Raw genomic sequence first — 17,765 nt, 5'->3', positions numbered from 1 at the left:
TAGGGAAAGAACAAAGAAAAATAAGGTGGGTCCTTGGACTGCTGGCCTCTCACCACTGCCAGGTCCCAGGACACCTATGGTCTATGGCTACATACCCAATACTCTCCTCCTCTACTAGACCACTCACCTTGCTCATTTCGCACATTAAAAACCAAAACAAATCAACCAACCAAACAAAAAAAGCCAGGGAACACAGAGAGTTTGCAGACTTCCCACTCCTGCTTAACTTACCATTTTTTTCCTCTAGATGGACAAGACCAAGTGTGGAGAGAAAACAAAAAAAAAAAAAACCAACCAAACAAACAAAAATATAATTAATATAATTCCCAAAGCAGAGAAAAGCCCAGTGTCTTCATATGAGCAGAAAAGCCACGTCAGGTAAGTAGACATTGATACACGATACTGTGCACAGTATTGGAAGTGGAGCAGGAGGAGGAAAGGATGCTTTCAGCAGTAAATTGCTTTTTTTATATATTTTCCTAGGGAGGTACAAGACAGAATTCACACTGCCACCAGACATCTGTAGGAATTCCTCACTGTCAGTAATCTAGCAGACCCTCAGTCTTCTACTATGGAAAGTAAAACCCTATAGGTTGTAGCTACACAGGTATGGTATGCCCATGCATCTGGTCACAACCCCATCATTTTCTTATGTTCTTTTTCATGAAAGGAAAGGAAAGCAAAGAAGTCCCCAGCTTTTCAGCAGTTTATCGCATCCGTCATTTTATACAGAGATGGCAGTTCCAGTCCTGGAAATCACCTGTTGAAGCCCAGTAAGAAGTCTGAGAGATGGTTAAGCAGTAACTATAAAACAACCCAAGACACATTGTATCAACCTTTTTACAGGCACTGGTTGAAGTGTCCTCTCCTAGCTATATATATATGAATTGAAATCAAACAAAAACTATTGCCAGGAGAAACTAGTAAACTGCTCTTGTTTCTAAATTTGAAATTTGTCTACATCACTATTTTTTTCTTTAGGATATATTTTACAACTGCCTTCATCACTGTAGGTAGATGCATCTGTTCATACACATGTATAAGAGTGGTGGAACTAGACCTTTGTTTATGTGATGATACAGCATTCCATGAGTCACCAAGAAATGTTGGCAGATGATACCAGCTGCACAGCAGCAGCCTCACAGCTGTTCCAGTACCTGCAGAACTCCTAGAAAGGTCCAGCTTCCCTCCCTTTCCCTATCACTATTCTTAAGTAAGTAACATAGGGCAAGGAATTCAAAGACTAGCCTCAGGGTTTCTTTCTCTGATACAGGGGAAGAGGATATATTTGTTCAAGCCTTATTTGCACTCGTGAGCACCAGCTCAGCTGTGCTTGGCTCTGACAGCCACCACCATGCTGAGACCCCACGCAGTTTAGCCCACTGGCTACCGAGCATCAGAGTCTTGCTCTTGGAGGGGTGGCATTCATACAGCTTTCTCTCTCCAGCTACTAAAACCTTGTCAATCACTCTCCAAAAATTATGCAAAAGAAATGTTGTGGCTTGGCAAGATTTTGGAGGGCATAACAAGACCAGACAATGAGGATAAAGACTGCAATCTGCCTCCACAAAAATGTTCACCTTAGCGAAGCATGAAGCGTTCTGGATACTCCTCACTGACATCTCATTTCTGTGTCGTCATTGCTTTGGAGCTGACGAAGTACTACTCCCAAGATTTTGCGCCAAATGCAACAGGTTACCAGAAGAGCCAGTTCTGCAAGAAGACTCATGATCAACAACCACATAATAAGCATCTTCCATCCATCTTCCAGTGGAAGATCATGTTATTAAAAATTAATTCAATGAATTAATAAAACAAAATCTGAAAGCAATGGGTTTAAAGCAAAGGCTCAAAGCATCTCTTCTTGATGTTCTCAGATTCTGCTCATCTTCAGAAAATTCACTACCTGAAGGCTCTCAGAGTACATTACAGCCACATCTCCTCTACACAAGAGATACATGCCAGGAGGTAATCCCAGTGAGCGAAGCCGTCTCTTGTGATCAAAACTCTCCCTATAGCTTTCATTTTCCTTTGACATACACCACAGCATAGACAATTCCACTCCTGTTTATGAGAAAATTGCTCCACCAAGCCTTGCAAGCAAGAGTAAAAATATGGGGGGAAATAAATAGTACATTGTGATGAAGAAAAAACAAAATTATATGTAGAATTGCTGTGGGCTCAATAAGAATTTGACAACTACCACTAGAGAGTGATCTTCTAAGACAAGGGAATATCAGAACATGCAGACTTTCTGTTTTGCTGTATTTCTACAAAAAGAAAATTACTTTTGATTATATGCTCTGTAGGAATCTATTTTTTTCTTTCTCCCTTTCTCCCCTTCTTTTTTTTTTTTTTTTTTTTTTTTTTTGAGGGGTTTTTGTTTGGTTTGGTTTGGTTTAAGTTCACATACACTCTATTCAAAGAATGACAGTTACATCAGGAACTGATTTGCAGCATCTCTAAATAACACACTCTGGTAAAATAATCCTAGAAGCCAAGAGCCAATGTGAGAGGTATACGTGTAAACTATGTAGCTCCTAGTTTTACATCTGTAGTACAGCATATACAAAGTCTAAGAGAAATTGAATGATAATTTCATTCTTGTCAGCCATTGAAGAACATTTATTTTCATACAAAGAGGAAAAATACAATGGGCATTTGTTTTATGAGCCACAAAACAGAGACCTGCTTTCTATCTTAGACTAAGATGACTAGTTATGTGCAGATATTTTTTTTTCTGCTGTGATTTTATTATTTAACCATGACTGTTTCTTGAGTAATTGTTCACCATTTATGACCTGTTTGATTGCCTGTCTATGGCGCTACACACTTAAGGATAAACTGAACTTCATACATAGATGACAGTGGGGCTGGGCTTGGAACCGAGCTAAGCAATCAGGTCAACGCTTTGGAAGATCAGTGCCCTTTGTGTCAAAACACCAGTAGATATCAGACAGCTGAGCAGTCCTCCCAGCTGAATGTGGGGCAGAAGTAGCCTTCATAACACATCACGAGCAAAAATTCAAATACATAAGGCATACTCGCCGATCTGAGTCACGTACTACAGCACCAAAAAAAACCCAAGTTGATCAAATCTAGTGGCACCCTCTGTCATGCACAAGGTCCGACAACGTTATCACAATAGCTCCTTCTGATTTTAAAAATGTATGACAAGATGATAAAGTGGTTCTCAGAGAAGACATACTGACATTTCAAGAAGGGCCATAAAACTTGTTCAGCGTGGTATGGTGTCATATATACCCACTTCTAAAATGATACAGTAAGTATTAAAACAGTATCAAAGCTGCAATATACAAGAACTACTTCCTGATCCTGCAGCTTTAATATTTTATATTAAGATCATAATCAGCAAGGTACAGAGCACCTCTACATAAGACCAGCTTTTCTTAGATGCCAAGAAGATCAAAATTAGTTAAAATCAGCATGAAAATCATTAAGACTGAAATACCAGCCCCATAAAGAAAGTAGAAGTTTCACAAATTATTTCTTTTCAGTCAGAATTATACTGAACTATTAAAATATAATATACGCATATCCTGTATGTTGTACATTACATTTCTACCCATGAAAACTTTGTTGGCGTAAAAATGTGGACTTCTGATTTTTGTTAGCAATACAAGGGGAGTTAAGACACTGCAATAGTGTGTTACATAATTTAAAATATTTTTTCATTGTTGTATTAAAACTTTGAATGAACTGATAAAGCAGCTCTACTTACTCATAAGCCCAGTAGCCAAAATCCTCACAGTGGCCAGCGAGCAGGAACTCTTCCCAGTAGCTTTTAGTGCACCACTTGCCATGCTACCACTTAAAAATTAACTCCATGTATTTTCATACGAAATATTCACAAACAGACAATTAATACTTCCTCTGCTTAAAATTGCATGGCCTTGTGAATGTCCTCTAATTTCAAAGCAAAAACCAGAGTTAGATTTACAGGAAAAAATGTTATCTTTAATACAATTTTTTGAAGCTTTTGGATCCTTTAGCTTTGAAAGAGATGCAGAAGGTTGTCAGATGGATCTGAGTCCCACACTTTCCTGAAGGAATCCATTTCTCTAGTTAAATATTAGTACAAGAGACTGATAAATTTCCCCGAGTTTAACACATCTTTTATTTCAATTAAAGCCTGAGTACATTCTATTACTATGGTGACCATTTCAACCCTTTCTCCACTTAACACAGCTCTAGGGTTTTATTGGATAACACTCTTTATGTCCGGACACAGCCTCTGGCTGATGGCAGGCGTGCTGGGCTTCATTTCCAGGCCCAGTACTAACATTAACAACTTACTGCTCTCACACAAACCTTAAAAGCATTAGAAATCTCTGTTTCATTCTGTCTTTTTGGAAGGCAGTAGCTGATGTCAGTCCAGAAAGCTGCAAAATGCTTTAAACTCCACTGCACACAACAATTGAATAATCAGATATGGTGTTTCTTTATCCCTAATTTTACCTATTTACTACCAAAACCACTCACCTTCTCTCTACCATCTGTTGTATCAGTTAGAATTGTTTTCTTGCACATCTGACCAGGGATACAAGGAAGATGAAGCAGCCTTTAGTTTGCCTTCCTGGAGAATCACTAAGAAACAAATGACTTCAGGCTTATATATGCTCATTAAAAAAACTTGTTACATGGGCACACCTGTGTGTTTTAACTTCACCAGTTTTCAGTCAGAACACTTCATCATACACTGCAGTTTTTAGATCAACAAGGTCTAAAAAAGATTCACTTGAAAAGAAATTATATGAAACACTAATGATTGTATTTGTCTGGATTTCTAGTTTTAACCTCAATAATTGTATTAATATTACTCTGACAGACTTAGAGGCGACAACACATTATAGACAAGATAACTGTTCGTCAGTGCCAAAATCAAGCAAGTCAGAAATAGGCTGACCCAGGTTTCTTACAGGGAGGACAAACAACCACATCAGCCAGTTTATTTCTCTACAAGTCTCTATGGCTTATGTATCCAAAGTTAATGTGTTTAAAAATATCCTGAGTACCACTGAAGATTGTACTGCATGTTTTAGTGGACAAACTGCTCTTGACACTCATAAGCAGGACACGTTGCTCCCCATTCACCTTTTCTTGGATATTTGTTTTACATAGGGACACCGTATTTAAAATACTCTCATAAAACCACGTTGAAATATTTCATTTTCTGCAGGCACTCCCTTCCTTGCAAGATAACTCTCAGCCAACATATAAGTGTAAACTGGCTTGACAGTACATGCCCAGCTATGCATTTTGATCCTTTTTGTACAGTTGGGGTAACAGCAGAGCTCCACAGCAGCTAATGAACAAAAGATAATGACTGGTACTATTAAGATTTACTATGTACAAAAAGTACCCCGAAAACACCACACCCAACCAAAAAAAAAAATCCTCCACCGTGGTTAGTAGAGCATATAAGGAACTGCAGGTTTGCCTAAATGTGAAGCAGCACCAACAATTCTGCAGCCAGAGAAAATCCTATACCCTTTCAGATGTACAGCAGTACATCTGCTCCATGTACAAGTGCTCCATGGAAGTCAAAGGGCTTCCCGTAGCACAAAGCTGTGCACTCTGAACTGAGCCTACAGTCTTTAAATAGCTTCCCTGGGAATTGGTTCAAGGTTCTGTAACAGCCAGTTTATCGTCACTGCATTTTATGAAGGAGCCAAACACAAACTGATCCAAATGACTGGCTAGCAATGGCTCCAGCCTATTTGGCAAGCTCATTAGGAACAACGCTGGAATGAACCAGAAGTTTGTCACTTTTTCACTTAGCGAAACACTCCAAATGGGATAAAAGATGCAGTCTCTCTTGCTGAGCTCTGTGAGTGTGAGTTTTAATGCCTTTACGTACTACTCTGTTTCATCTTAAGCACATCTTTTATCCAGAGGTATTCAGCAGTAGGCAGGAGAGCCTAAAGAAGACAGAAGGCTGACAGTGATCTCATTCCTATCATGAAGGAATCCTTTTTTAAGGATAAGCAGCTTACACCGACTTTTCTGTGGCGAACCCTCTCCCGCGCATCTCTCCCAAGAACACAATAAGCCACGTGCACGGGACAGTTTGCCAGCCGCAGGCACCCAGCTAGCGGCTCACTTCAACACCCAGCACCTACCAGCCTTGATTTACTCACTGCACCAGCACCTGGTCTCGTTAGAAAGAACTTAATGCATACAGTAGAAATGTCCTTGCTGTACTGCCACGGGTTTTTTTACGTGCCACAATTCTACCCATTTCCATTGGGATTACCCTTTCTTATGCTTTATTCTGTTTGTTCTTTCGTTGAATTGTAAGGTAGAAAAAACAAAGGCCATTCGTAATTCAGAGCTGCAGAGAAGACATCATCCTAAGGGCTGCAAAGTCTAGACAGATAACAAACAACATTTGGGCAGCCCATTCTCTCCTAGCTGTGTTTATGGATCCATTTTCAACTCCTTTTTCACCAAAATCCCTTTGACTTTTGTACATCTTTAGCTCTACTTTCAGAAGGTTTTCTGTAACTATTCCCATCTCAGGAGAGATTCGAGTCTCAGAGTTCTGTTCGGATGGTACTGGAAAAATTTGGAATGCAAACCCTCAAGGAAAGAAACGTGGCCAGCCTAATGGGCACCATGGCTGAACCTCCCCAGTGGCCTTGGGTGCTTTGCTCTGCCATGGACCCATCAGTATCAGACCCTGCCTAGTGAGGAAATTCAGCCAATTATACCTATACCTCAGTAGTACACTAGGTATAGCTAAAAAGCAATATAACCCTCACTTGTGGACATTCAGAACTTGATATAACTAGAGTTTGCTTTCCTGAATTATCTGAAGATGCTTTTCAAAAAACCTAAGCTAAACTGAAAAGACACTTTTATGCCAGACAGAGAAAGTTTACAGAGAAGGTTGTGTTTCTATATCAGCTGCAATTTACGTTTTAAGGCTACACCAAAAATATTTTTCTGAACAAAAAAGGTTTTAGTGCAGCACATAAATAGTTGAAATACAGTAGCTATTACAGAAATGGAAGGAGGGCTACAAATGCCTACATAAATTGATAGGTCCATTTCTCCATGAGATACACAAGCTGGTGAAATAAACCGTGTATTACAGTAATGGGAGAGCGTGGGAGCACCTGAATAGATCCCTCTGTAAGTAAGAAATGTATATGAACTTGTCTCTCCCATTTCCCAGAGCAGAAATAATGATTTACTGTTGAGTTTCAAAAGACACATCCTCACAAAAACGAGCCACCGGGGAAGGCTCTAACATTAATTCATCAGCAGCATTTTTATTTATACGAAACAGCAAGGTAGCGCTTCAGAAGGGCTGAGCTACTCCTTCCAAACAACAGAGCTGGACAGCACATGGGAGGCGTGCGGGGGTAAAGGAGCAGGTTCTGTCCGATTCTTCCAACCCACGTAACAAGCACCGTTATGCTGAGCTACCAAATCAGAATGTTCACCTCTGATGTGCTGTAACATACATCACGTTTCTATGGTTAGCGTACTGTTCCTCAGGCTTTTTTCCCGTTATAGGATAATATTTTTCTGAACGACATTAACTGCACTAAGATAAAAATGCAGTAATTAACATGTTACCCAGGACTGCGATGACTGTAGAAGCAATACAGTTGCATTGACGTGCCTCCAGCATACATGCTGTTAATATCTGCCTTATTGACTACAAATTCACTTGTGGACCACCGTGTTTGGGAACTGCCAACATTCCTCACTCACCGGCTTGATAGGCAAACGTTACCAGCTAATCTAATAATAAAGACAAAGAACTATCTGCTCTTGCACTGCTACTTATTTTTATTATAGTACTGCTTAGAAACTTGAACTGAGACCAGGGGCTGATTTATGCTTCCATTTTTAAATGGAAAGCAACTGGTTTTCTGGGTAGTAGACCTTAGTTACATATAATTTATGGTCCATGGTACAAGTGTAAAGGGATGGCGCGCCATGGCTGGGGCTAGCCTCCCGCCAGTAGCCAAGGGCCAGACCCACACTCTGCCTGGGCTGGAATGGGCAGCCAGGGCTGGAAAGAGCCAGGCAAGGGGAAGGGCTCGAAGGCACAATTACTCCAGCCTTTTATTTAACGCAGGATGGGGTGCCTCAACTTCAGCAGCCCCAGAGGCTGGATCTGGGTTTTGGCACTGCAGCGGAGGTCTCTCCATGAAGAGCAACCCACCCCCGTCCCTGCAGCACAGCTTCACCTCTGCCAGCAGCTCCTCCGCTCCCAAAGCCCTGCAGAAGCCGCAGCTGTTACCAGCATCTCACAGCAGTGCCCACAGGAAGGGAGCACAGGAAAGAGGGCAAGTGCTGGTTTGCTTGAGAACAGGAGGATCTCTTAAGACAGGACCTGAATCACACGAGCATGAAAATTTGACTTACCTTGGTCTGGGCTATAGAGTAGGACCAAACAAAGTTATACCTCTAAATTCTTCTGCATACTGCAGCATCAAGTTCAGTTGAATTGCTGTCACGTCCTCTAGGTGCTGGCAAGAATGAGGTGAGTTCTTGTTTCATCTGAGCTGATTTACCGTGCAAAATTGTGGCGAGTATTGCAAATAAACAAGACTCAATGCATTCCGATTTGCTGAAATACCCAGAAAAGTGAATGCCCTTTGGGGTTTTCTTGGTCTGTTAAAAAAAAAAGTGAAAAATATAAACTGTTCTATTTGAATACTTTTTATTATTATTATTTTAAATGCTACTTTCTTGCTACCCCCAAATGTCTGCTGTTCTACATACAGAATATTGTGATGTCTAAATACTATGTATCTACAAATTGTCTGCATTTCTGGGCAGTAAGAACCAGCGTTACATGTAATAGAAAGGCAGCTGAAAAGAGACTGTGGCTTGTTCTGGCAGATTCTATCAGCAGAGCTGCTAACTTGCATCCCCAGATGAGCTTGCCACAGCGCCCAGGGCAGGCGCATCCCACGCGCGGGCTCCACTCCATGCCAGCCTGCTCAGTTTGCTCTCACCACCCCCAGCACGCGGGCCAAGGGAAAGGGGCTGATGGGCTGAAGGAAAGCAAGAAAAGTTTAAGTTCTTCAGTGCCACAGAAACAGACTGCTTCTATCAGGGAGGAAAGAACTACACGGTCCTTCTTTCTTTCTCTCTCTCTCTTTTTTTTTTTTTTTTAATCAGTTTTGTTGCTGTTTAGGGTGTCCCAGTGACTCAGAAGTGGCTGAAAGCACAGGACAATTAAGCTGGAAAGCTGGAGCCTGCCAGGGAGAGCAGCCTGCCAAGTCTGTCCCTGTCAGCAGGCAGTGGAGGGCTGGAAGTCAGCCCTGCTGCAGGCTTGGGCAGCCCCAGCACACATGGATGCACCATCAGAGAAAGCATCACACCAGGGATAAGACCCTGCCCTTCTCCCCCACTCCTCCCCAGGGGGGATGGAAAGAGGATGCATCAGTCTCTGGAGCAATGTAACTCCCCATCCTGAGCCTATCTTTCTCTCATTTGAGCCCATTTCTTTCTGGTGGGCTCAATATAACTCATTTTAGTAAATCTGGAATATCTACATTTTGTTTTATCTATCTATATCTAAAGTTATTGCATCTATTTTTGTAGCATTTTTTGTTATTAATCCAAATCTACAAAACAAAAAGTTGTTTCAAAACAAAACCCCCAATTCACCTAACACTAGTGAAACTTAAAAAAAAACTGAGAAAAAAAAAGTCATGAAAGTGATTGGAGCCATTTCGATTTTAGCAAAGTGACATTTTCATGCCCAGGAATGTTTTCTTACAGATGTCTGTCCTTCTAAACATTTAATGTGAGAGTCACTATTAGAAGTTTACATAAGTTCTTGAGGGTGACCAATTTCTACATTTCCAACTGTATATTATTCATCCCAGTTCAGAACCTAACCATAAAAGATGCAAAAATATCTCAGAAATTCAAGCCCTTTTATTTCTAAACCCTGGGAAATGCAACAACAGTTATTTCAAATGTATCCAGAGAATACAGCGATAATCCATCCTGGGCACCACCCAAGGAAACAATTACAGCAGGGAAGATATTTTACCAGAGTGCCGGCTAGTAACAACTTGCAGAGCACAGGGGCACAGTATTTCTCCTTTGCTCTATTTTCGGTCGGTCTTGTATTGATCTTTTTTCCCCCCATAATATCTTTTATTTATCATTTTTAATCATATTCTAGTGACCTCCAGTTTGTAATTGAAGGAGCAGGACAAACATGACTCAAGAACGAAAAAAAAAAAAGCAATAAATAAAAGCAGGAGAAAAATCTATATTCAGAAGTATGAGTGTGTGGAAGTATTCAGAATATTTTGAAGCTTGTGTTCTCATCTTCTAGTCTGCTCTTCATCTTCTAGATGAGATGCTTCTAAATGCTGTCACCAGCCCCGCTGAAGGCTCCCATTCCTTTGACACCTGCAGAACCAGGTTGCCTGCTAAAACTCAGGATGAGGTAGCGTTCAGGTCTTAACTCCTGCCTAAAGCTTCTAACAAAGATGGAATTGCAATCACCTTCTTACAGCTCCAGTGCAAGCTATCACCACTGCCCATTAGGTATTAAGAAGTAGCAAATATCTGCCAGTATATCCCAGGTATAACTCACCATCAATTTTTATTTTGCCCGTTAAATGACTGGCACCCATTTCCTCCTACACCAAAAGAGAACTGGCCCCCTGTTCCCAGTGGTACCGTTAGACCTCTCACACCTGACCTCGAGAAATTATTTACGAAGTGGTGCTAACAAAAGATGACCAGTGCTCTGCTGTGGGACATAAAATGGACAGGAAAAGAGAGGAGAGAAGAGAGAAGGAAAAAAAAAGAAAAGAGTGACCTGAGGGGGCAGCTCAGACAGATGCAAGAAAGCCCAAGTTCTATAATCATTTGTTTCCAAGACAAAACCTGAAGTAGGAGAAGAAGAAAGCAGCAAATGGGCTTCTTAAAATACATACTTAAAATAAAATATAATGCTGTCAACCGTTGTCTCACTGTGAGCTCAACCACTATGCTAAAGCTGCAAGGTATATTAAGAGTTGCAGAAACCATAAACTCTAACATAACTCTCTTTAATTTATAGTTGCCTGACAGTTTTGTTCTACTAAGCTATTTACTTGATGTATGTCTGACGTCACTTCGAATGAACTGTTCAAAATAGAAATACAATGTAGATGGGATAAACGATTTGTTTAGAAGACTTTCCAAAGTTGGCCTGTAAAATACACCAGCTGCAAAGGTTGCTTACGCCCCATGTGCACGCTGCCATTCCCAGCCATCGCCTCCTGCACCATCCGCAAGCATCCTTACACAGAGAGGCTTTGCTCTGTCAAAATGTAAAATCACATCTTTAGGGGAGATGCATCACCTTTGCATTGCACATAGACACCTGTGCTGGGTAGTCAATCGAGTACCTGTGTGAGCACAGGTCAGGAACTGCACTGTGCCCCCGGCTGCTCCCGAGCTGGCACTCAGCAGTGGTGGGTGCACCTGGAAACCAAACACTGCGTACGGCACAGGACCACGCGGGACACTGGCCAGGAAAGGCCGGGGTGTGAGCATAGGCTGTGCTCCAAAGGGAGCTCAGCAACCAGCTCTAGTCTGTCACCCTCTCCCAGTGCCACTGAGGACTCAGGCTGGATGGTCAGAGCCTCACGTGTGCTGGCACTGCCAAAGCTGCTCTTACGCAGACTCAGTTTTTGCACACAAGCCCAGCAAGTGCAGGAGGACAGCAAAGCATGCTCAGGGGGAGCTCGTTCCAGGAGCCGCACCGGCAGCACACACATGTGATTACACGTGTAAAAATATGTAGGTAAGCACCACACAGAAACGGGATCTGGAAAACAAATCTGAAAGTTACATTAAAAATATACTCCTTGGGAATTCATTACCTGTTTGGAATGAAGAAAAGCCCCCCAAATGAGGCTTTTACACAAAAAGCCCAGGAATATTCTCTGAAACTCCAGATAAATATACATTTGAGCTATCCAGGGAACACTGAAGAGATTTTCACCAAGATTCACTTTGGAAGCTGATAAAAACAACATAAAAGGTGTTAGAAAAATGGAGCCTTATCCCTGTCAAGGTCATGCTGGCCTCACACTAGCAGACCACTTAAGCGCACACATAATTTTCAGCACAGAAATAATTTCCCTGTAAACAGTATTAAAGCAGCTTCTCAGATCAAGGCTAACACCTACACCTTTTCTTACAAAGCCTTAAAAGTACAACAAAACCTATAAAAGCAGTTTATTAACATAACATCTCCCTGAAGAGCTGACCTTGACCTTTTTCATTCTGAAGAGTAAATATGTTTATAAGAATATACAGCAATTAAGTTTTCGTTCTTGCTGTGACTAAGTCACATCATATTACAAAGAAAAATGTCCTTGTGCTAATCAGCTGTTACTCAACACTTCTGCAATGTTATTGCTTGCAATTACCCTGTTCAAGGCTCCACATCTTCAAACTTCAGTCTAAGCATGGAAGTTCAATTTATTTAAGAAGCATGCCTGCTCCTCCTGCTCCGCAGCACCACCTGTGAAGGATCAGGATATAAAGCCAGTCCACATCCAGCCGGGAGCAGTGACAAAGGCAATACCTAACCGCCGCCACCGCAAAATGGTTGTCACCAAGAGCACAGTAGCCCATTATTAGACTGTCAGGATTCTTTGATTTAAAGGCCATAAAAGCTATATTTTATCCTGGATTTTGCTATACCAAGGGTTTTCTAGCCTGTAGGATCCAATTGCTTAAGAACTGAGAACTCTCCAGTCTTAATTGCATTTTTTATTTGTTTACGCTGTCGGCATATGACTCAAGATTCTGTGCACAGCTATTGAATAAGAGAAACAAAGTGTACAGCGCCCACTTAATTGGAACAATTCAGAACGAGCATTGCTTCATACCCTGGTCTCATTGATAAAGCAAAGGTACCAGAGCAAGATACGTTCACGCACACAAGACCAAGGCAAGCCTTGCTGCCTTACCAGGTACAGCGTTCACACCATGTCTGGTTCCAGGTCTGCAGAGATGTAGGTGGGGCGACGCTTTCCTCAAGTCAGGGTGACACTCTTTCTTACAGAGAATTGCTGATGGAGAGAGAACTGGGAAAGATTTCCACCTCAGGAAACCTTTCTTGGAAGATAATCACCTACGAAGAGCCCAGCAGCAGAGACCCAAACAGAAGCTGGACTGCTTCATTTCCAAACGCCTCCCAGCAGGCTTGGCCCTCCCCTCCTGCCTTCACCCTCTGTGACTGCTGCACAAGCTGACGTATTCCCAGAGCCAATTAAGGCAGACCACTGATCTTCTATAAATTGTAAAAGCAAGATTAAAATAGCTTTTTTTTTTCCCCTGAACATGCCTTTTGTAACTGATTTTGCAATACTGTTTTCTCATGTCATGTAGGCATATGGTAAGTATTCCAGCTTTGCAGCAGAAGCTATGACCACAGAACAGTCATAAAAGATCCTTCTGGGTAGAAATATTTTTTGTTTGGGTTTTGGGTTGGACTTTTTTTAAAATCCATAAGGCCTTGAGCACTACAAAGATACAGAGAGTGTTATGAGTACAGCTAATTAAAAAATAACATAGAAGACTCCAAAAAGGTATTTTTTCTCCCTCCATAAAAAACCATACTACAGTCAAACTAAAAAAAAAAAACAGGGAGATGTGTTGCCTTGCAGAAGCTTCCCACAGAGCGTGAACCACCTATGCTCTTGCCTCTGCAGGCTGGGTTCTTGCAGCGCTGATGGACCTTGACCTGCCTGTGGGGCTGCATGCTTGGAGACACAGCTTGGCCAAGGCAGCAGGCACACAGACTAGAATGAGACACTGAGATAAACAGATTTAAAATCCCATTAAGCTGTGAGTCAGTATAGATGAATCAATCTATTTAAACAAATATTTCTGGCTGGAAAGAAAAAGGGTGATGGTATCTGAGGTTGGGGGAGGAGGGGGATATCCACCCCTGGATGTCTGCTTACACGGAAGCTGAAGTTTCACCCAATACTGTTAGTTACCAAGCAAATTTCTAGTGGAAGCCAGAATAGCAGCAACTTTTTTCTAAGTCTAAATAGAAGCTAGGCACATTTGGAATACCATTTGTTTGCAAACTGGCCATCATGATGTAGCCAGTGGAAGCAGAGCAGTGCCCAGAAGCAGCCCCCCAGTGCCTGCTGGCCCCCTTTTCCCCCCAGCAGCAGGCTGCCCTGGGCAGCCCGTCCCTGCCCCATGCCTCAGACCCAGCTTTGCACAGCCCAGTAACGCACTGCCAGAAATGTATCCCACAGGTAAAATAAAAAAGCCTTTTTTTGTCTGAGACAGCAGAAGGTTTTGCTAATCACAACTCAGCTGGAGATTATGCTTTGCACATCTTATAGCAAGGACAGTTGGCCTGTTTTTTATATGTTTGATAATAATTTCCCTGAAAGCAATCCATTAAGAGGAAAAAAACCCCAAACCCAAACATCAACAACTATGCACAGAACAAAACAAGAAAGCAGGGTTAGCTCAAGAAAATCAAACAGCACTACTGTGATGCACCCTGCTGGGAGGAAAGAAGAAATCCTGGCAAGTGGTGAGAAACGCAGGAAGGACCATGGCAGATGATGCCAGTATACAACAGGAGCAAGTCTGCGATCTGAGCAACACGCAACATCTGATGAGCCCTCCTGTGGCTGGAGCAAATTTGTTTCACTCTTTCAACTTGAAGTGACAAATTCATAAAGCACTCAAAAAAATTCCTGTAAGCGTGTACATACCTTAAACAATACACAGTAAAATGCAGAATCTGATCAAACATATCATTAATGATGAAAAACAGGAGAGAGATGCAAATGTACAAAGTAGCTTCATACCTGGTGCGTAGATCTCAATGCCAGCGCTAATATAGCAAGGTTTATTTTGGTGTTGGCTTCCAGTCTTGCCAGGATGAAAGAAAATGCAGATAAAATAAAAAATAACACATATTTTAGAGTCAGAGTCTCAAGAACAAAAGGTTAATCAATATTTTCAGAGAATGTAAAAGAAAACCTAAGCTTAGTGTAGAGGAAAAATCTGAGTTACCCTCTGATTCATAGAAAAGAAAACCACGCACACATATTGATTGCAAGCATCAGGCGGCATGTTGCTGTTTTCAATTTACAACCACACGTTAGTCTTCACAGGGTTTGAACACGGGGTGGGGTGGGGGACAAATAAAATTATAACAGTCAAATAGTACAAAGGACCAACCTGCAAAGAACAAAGAAGAAACGAACCTTCAAACCCATAGAGCAATCCCCAACAGTGAGGGAGGGACACTCGAAGTTGCATCTAAAAGGCAGCCTGGCATTAATGCTCTAAAACAGCAGCTCTCACGGCGTGGAGAGGGGCAGGGTAGGAGCAGGAGCAGAGCCAGGAGAGGCTGGAGGAGCTCGGGATGGAGTGCATGCAACTAGAGCCCGATGCCATGGGATGCAGCAAGGGAAAGGCTTCTCAGATACTTCTCTGAAAGAACATGGAGTGTCCAAGAAGCTTCAGCAATGAATCAGGAGAAAGGATATAGGAAACTGTTTCACACACTAAAGAAGCTTTTGGCTAAATTTGGTTAAATTAAGGAGTGTATAAAGACCATTTGGTTAGAACATGTGTTAATTATACCAGTCAGTGTTCAGCTCACACTCATCTCCATCAGAAAAGAGAGTTCTTCTGTTGACTAGAACTGCACCATTGATATTCTTATGGCATAAAGAGGTCTTAAACTATGCTGATCATCTGATAACTGCTTTAATCGGTGCAATTTTAAGACATGATATTTCTATGAGAAGATAAATATGAACATTTTCTAGATCTTTGTCACTGAGAGCGAGGTGCTGTAATACACCATGAACTGAGGGCTCAAAGCCAAATGTTCTGATGACCACACACTGCACATGCAGCAGGCTGTTCACAAAAGAGTTTACCATGACATGCCCAGCATTCAGAGAATATTCAGGTTATATTCAGATTATCATTATGTGAACTAGCTGATTAAGCTGGCAGCCTGCAAGTCTACCTGCCACATGTATGGTCCTCCACATTATTTTTCCTTAGTTACTGGGTTTTCTGCAGGTTCAAAAATTAAAAAAAAAAAAAGTCTGCTTTCTGAACTGAAAACATAGTGTTCATCTTGCCCACCTAAAGGGTGGGGGGGGTCTGAATTTCCATGTCTGTCAGCAAAGCATCACCTCTTCCTTCAAGCAGTCTCCTGCAAAAGACAACTACTCCGTAGGAAAGGCAGGAGCTGCTTAGTGCCTGCGCTCAGGTGTATGTTGGGACTCAGGATAGACGAGGGACTGTTAATCACAAGCTCTGTATCAATGGCTTCAAGTTGTCAAGTGCTGACATTCCAGGGGACTTGGGGTATCTTATTCCCGAAAGCCTTGAAAAAGCCTTGCCATCACTGGTTTCCCAGAGAACCAGGTAAAACTCCAGCAGATCAAAAGGTGGTTCCGTGGGATTCTGAGGATCCCACAGCTTTCTAGGTTTTTAAAAGCAACTGCAACTTTCCAGCAGTAGACCAAATCACACCTCCCATGAAATAACACTAGCCAGAAGTTATTAGCATCAAAGTAAGTATTTTGTGCTCACCTGCAGCAAAGTAACCTCTAGATGACTTTGCCCTGGAAGGCTGCACTCCAGCTAGTCATGCTGACAGCGAGGGAACGCAGGACGCTGCAAACATACTGACACTGCTGGTATGGAACTGGATGATGAGCGTGACTGAAGCAATGGAACAGCCATTAATAAATAATAGTGATGATAATAGGGGAATAATAAGTTATTAACAACAAGAAATAAAGAAGATTTCCATGGTCTAAGGTGCTACCCAATATTAGAAGCCATTCCAGCCATCTTCTCACTAACAGTTTGTCCCAGTTGCTCCCTGAAATAATTTGAAGGACACATTTTGATTTTGAAAAGACCGTGCTGTATATTATGGCTAACACAAATTTTAGTTATATCTCCAGAAGAAATTAGCAGGTTTAAAACAAAAAAGAAACAACCACTTAATTGTCACATCAAGAACTTCATTCAATACAGGTCACTGCTTGAGGGATTCACTACTGCGCATCTCAATGTCATAACACCCAGTCCTTCCACGGAATGAACAGTTTTGAAGGGACAACTGAATAAATCATAAATGAACGAGTTGTAACATATGAATAAATGCAAGAAATATCTAGGAACTCCACAAATAATAATGAACTATATTTCTTTAATATCTTGGTTAGTGATCATTATAGCTAATAGTAATTTTGCCAGATTTCAGAGCCTCCAACCAGTCCACAAAAAAAATATTTTTTTACCTGAAATATCCATGATAGTTGCATCAGATTTGTGCTGTTTTCACATACTATAAACAGCAATTCCTTTGGTGAGTGGACACGCTTATTTGCTATTTAATAAATACAATTCATATTTGTCATTATTTTTCTTCTAATTACTACATCAGAGACTGTTTTCGCTAAATATATTGCTTGATGAAAAGTTATATGCAATACTTAATCAGACCTAAATAAATTCAAGTTAGCACTGACATCTACATGAGATATAAGTGTTCCTTTATTATATTTCCAGTTAGTTTTAGCTCTATTTATGTCTGTGTAGTAAATACTAGTAAAATTATGCACTATTTAAAATTCCAAATTATAGCTGTGCATAGAGTATGAGAATATTTGCTTGCAACAGCTGGTGGGAATGAGTGAAATTCTTTTGAGGATAATGTCTGCTTTGCTCTTATTTCC

This window comes from Falco rusticolus, chromosome 4, assembly GCF_015220075.1.
Source record: "Falco rusticolus isolate bFalRus1 chromosome 4, bFalRus1.pri, whole genome shotgun sequence".
In the NCBI taxonomy this organism is placed as follows: Eukaryota; Metazoa; Chordata; class Aves; order Falconiformes; family Falconidae; genus Falco; species Falco rusticolus.
The sequence above is the reverse complement of the archived record's forward strand: the minus strand, read 5'-3'. Positions refer to the sequence as shown.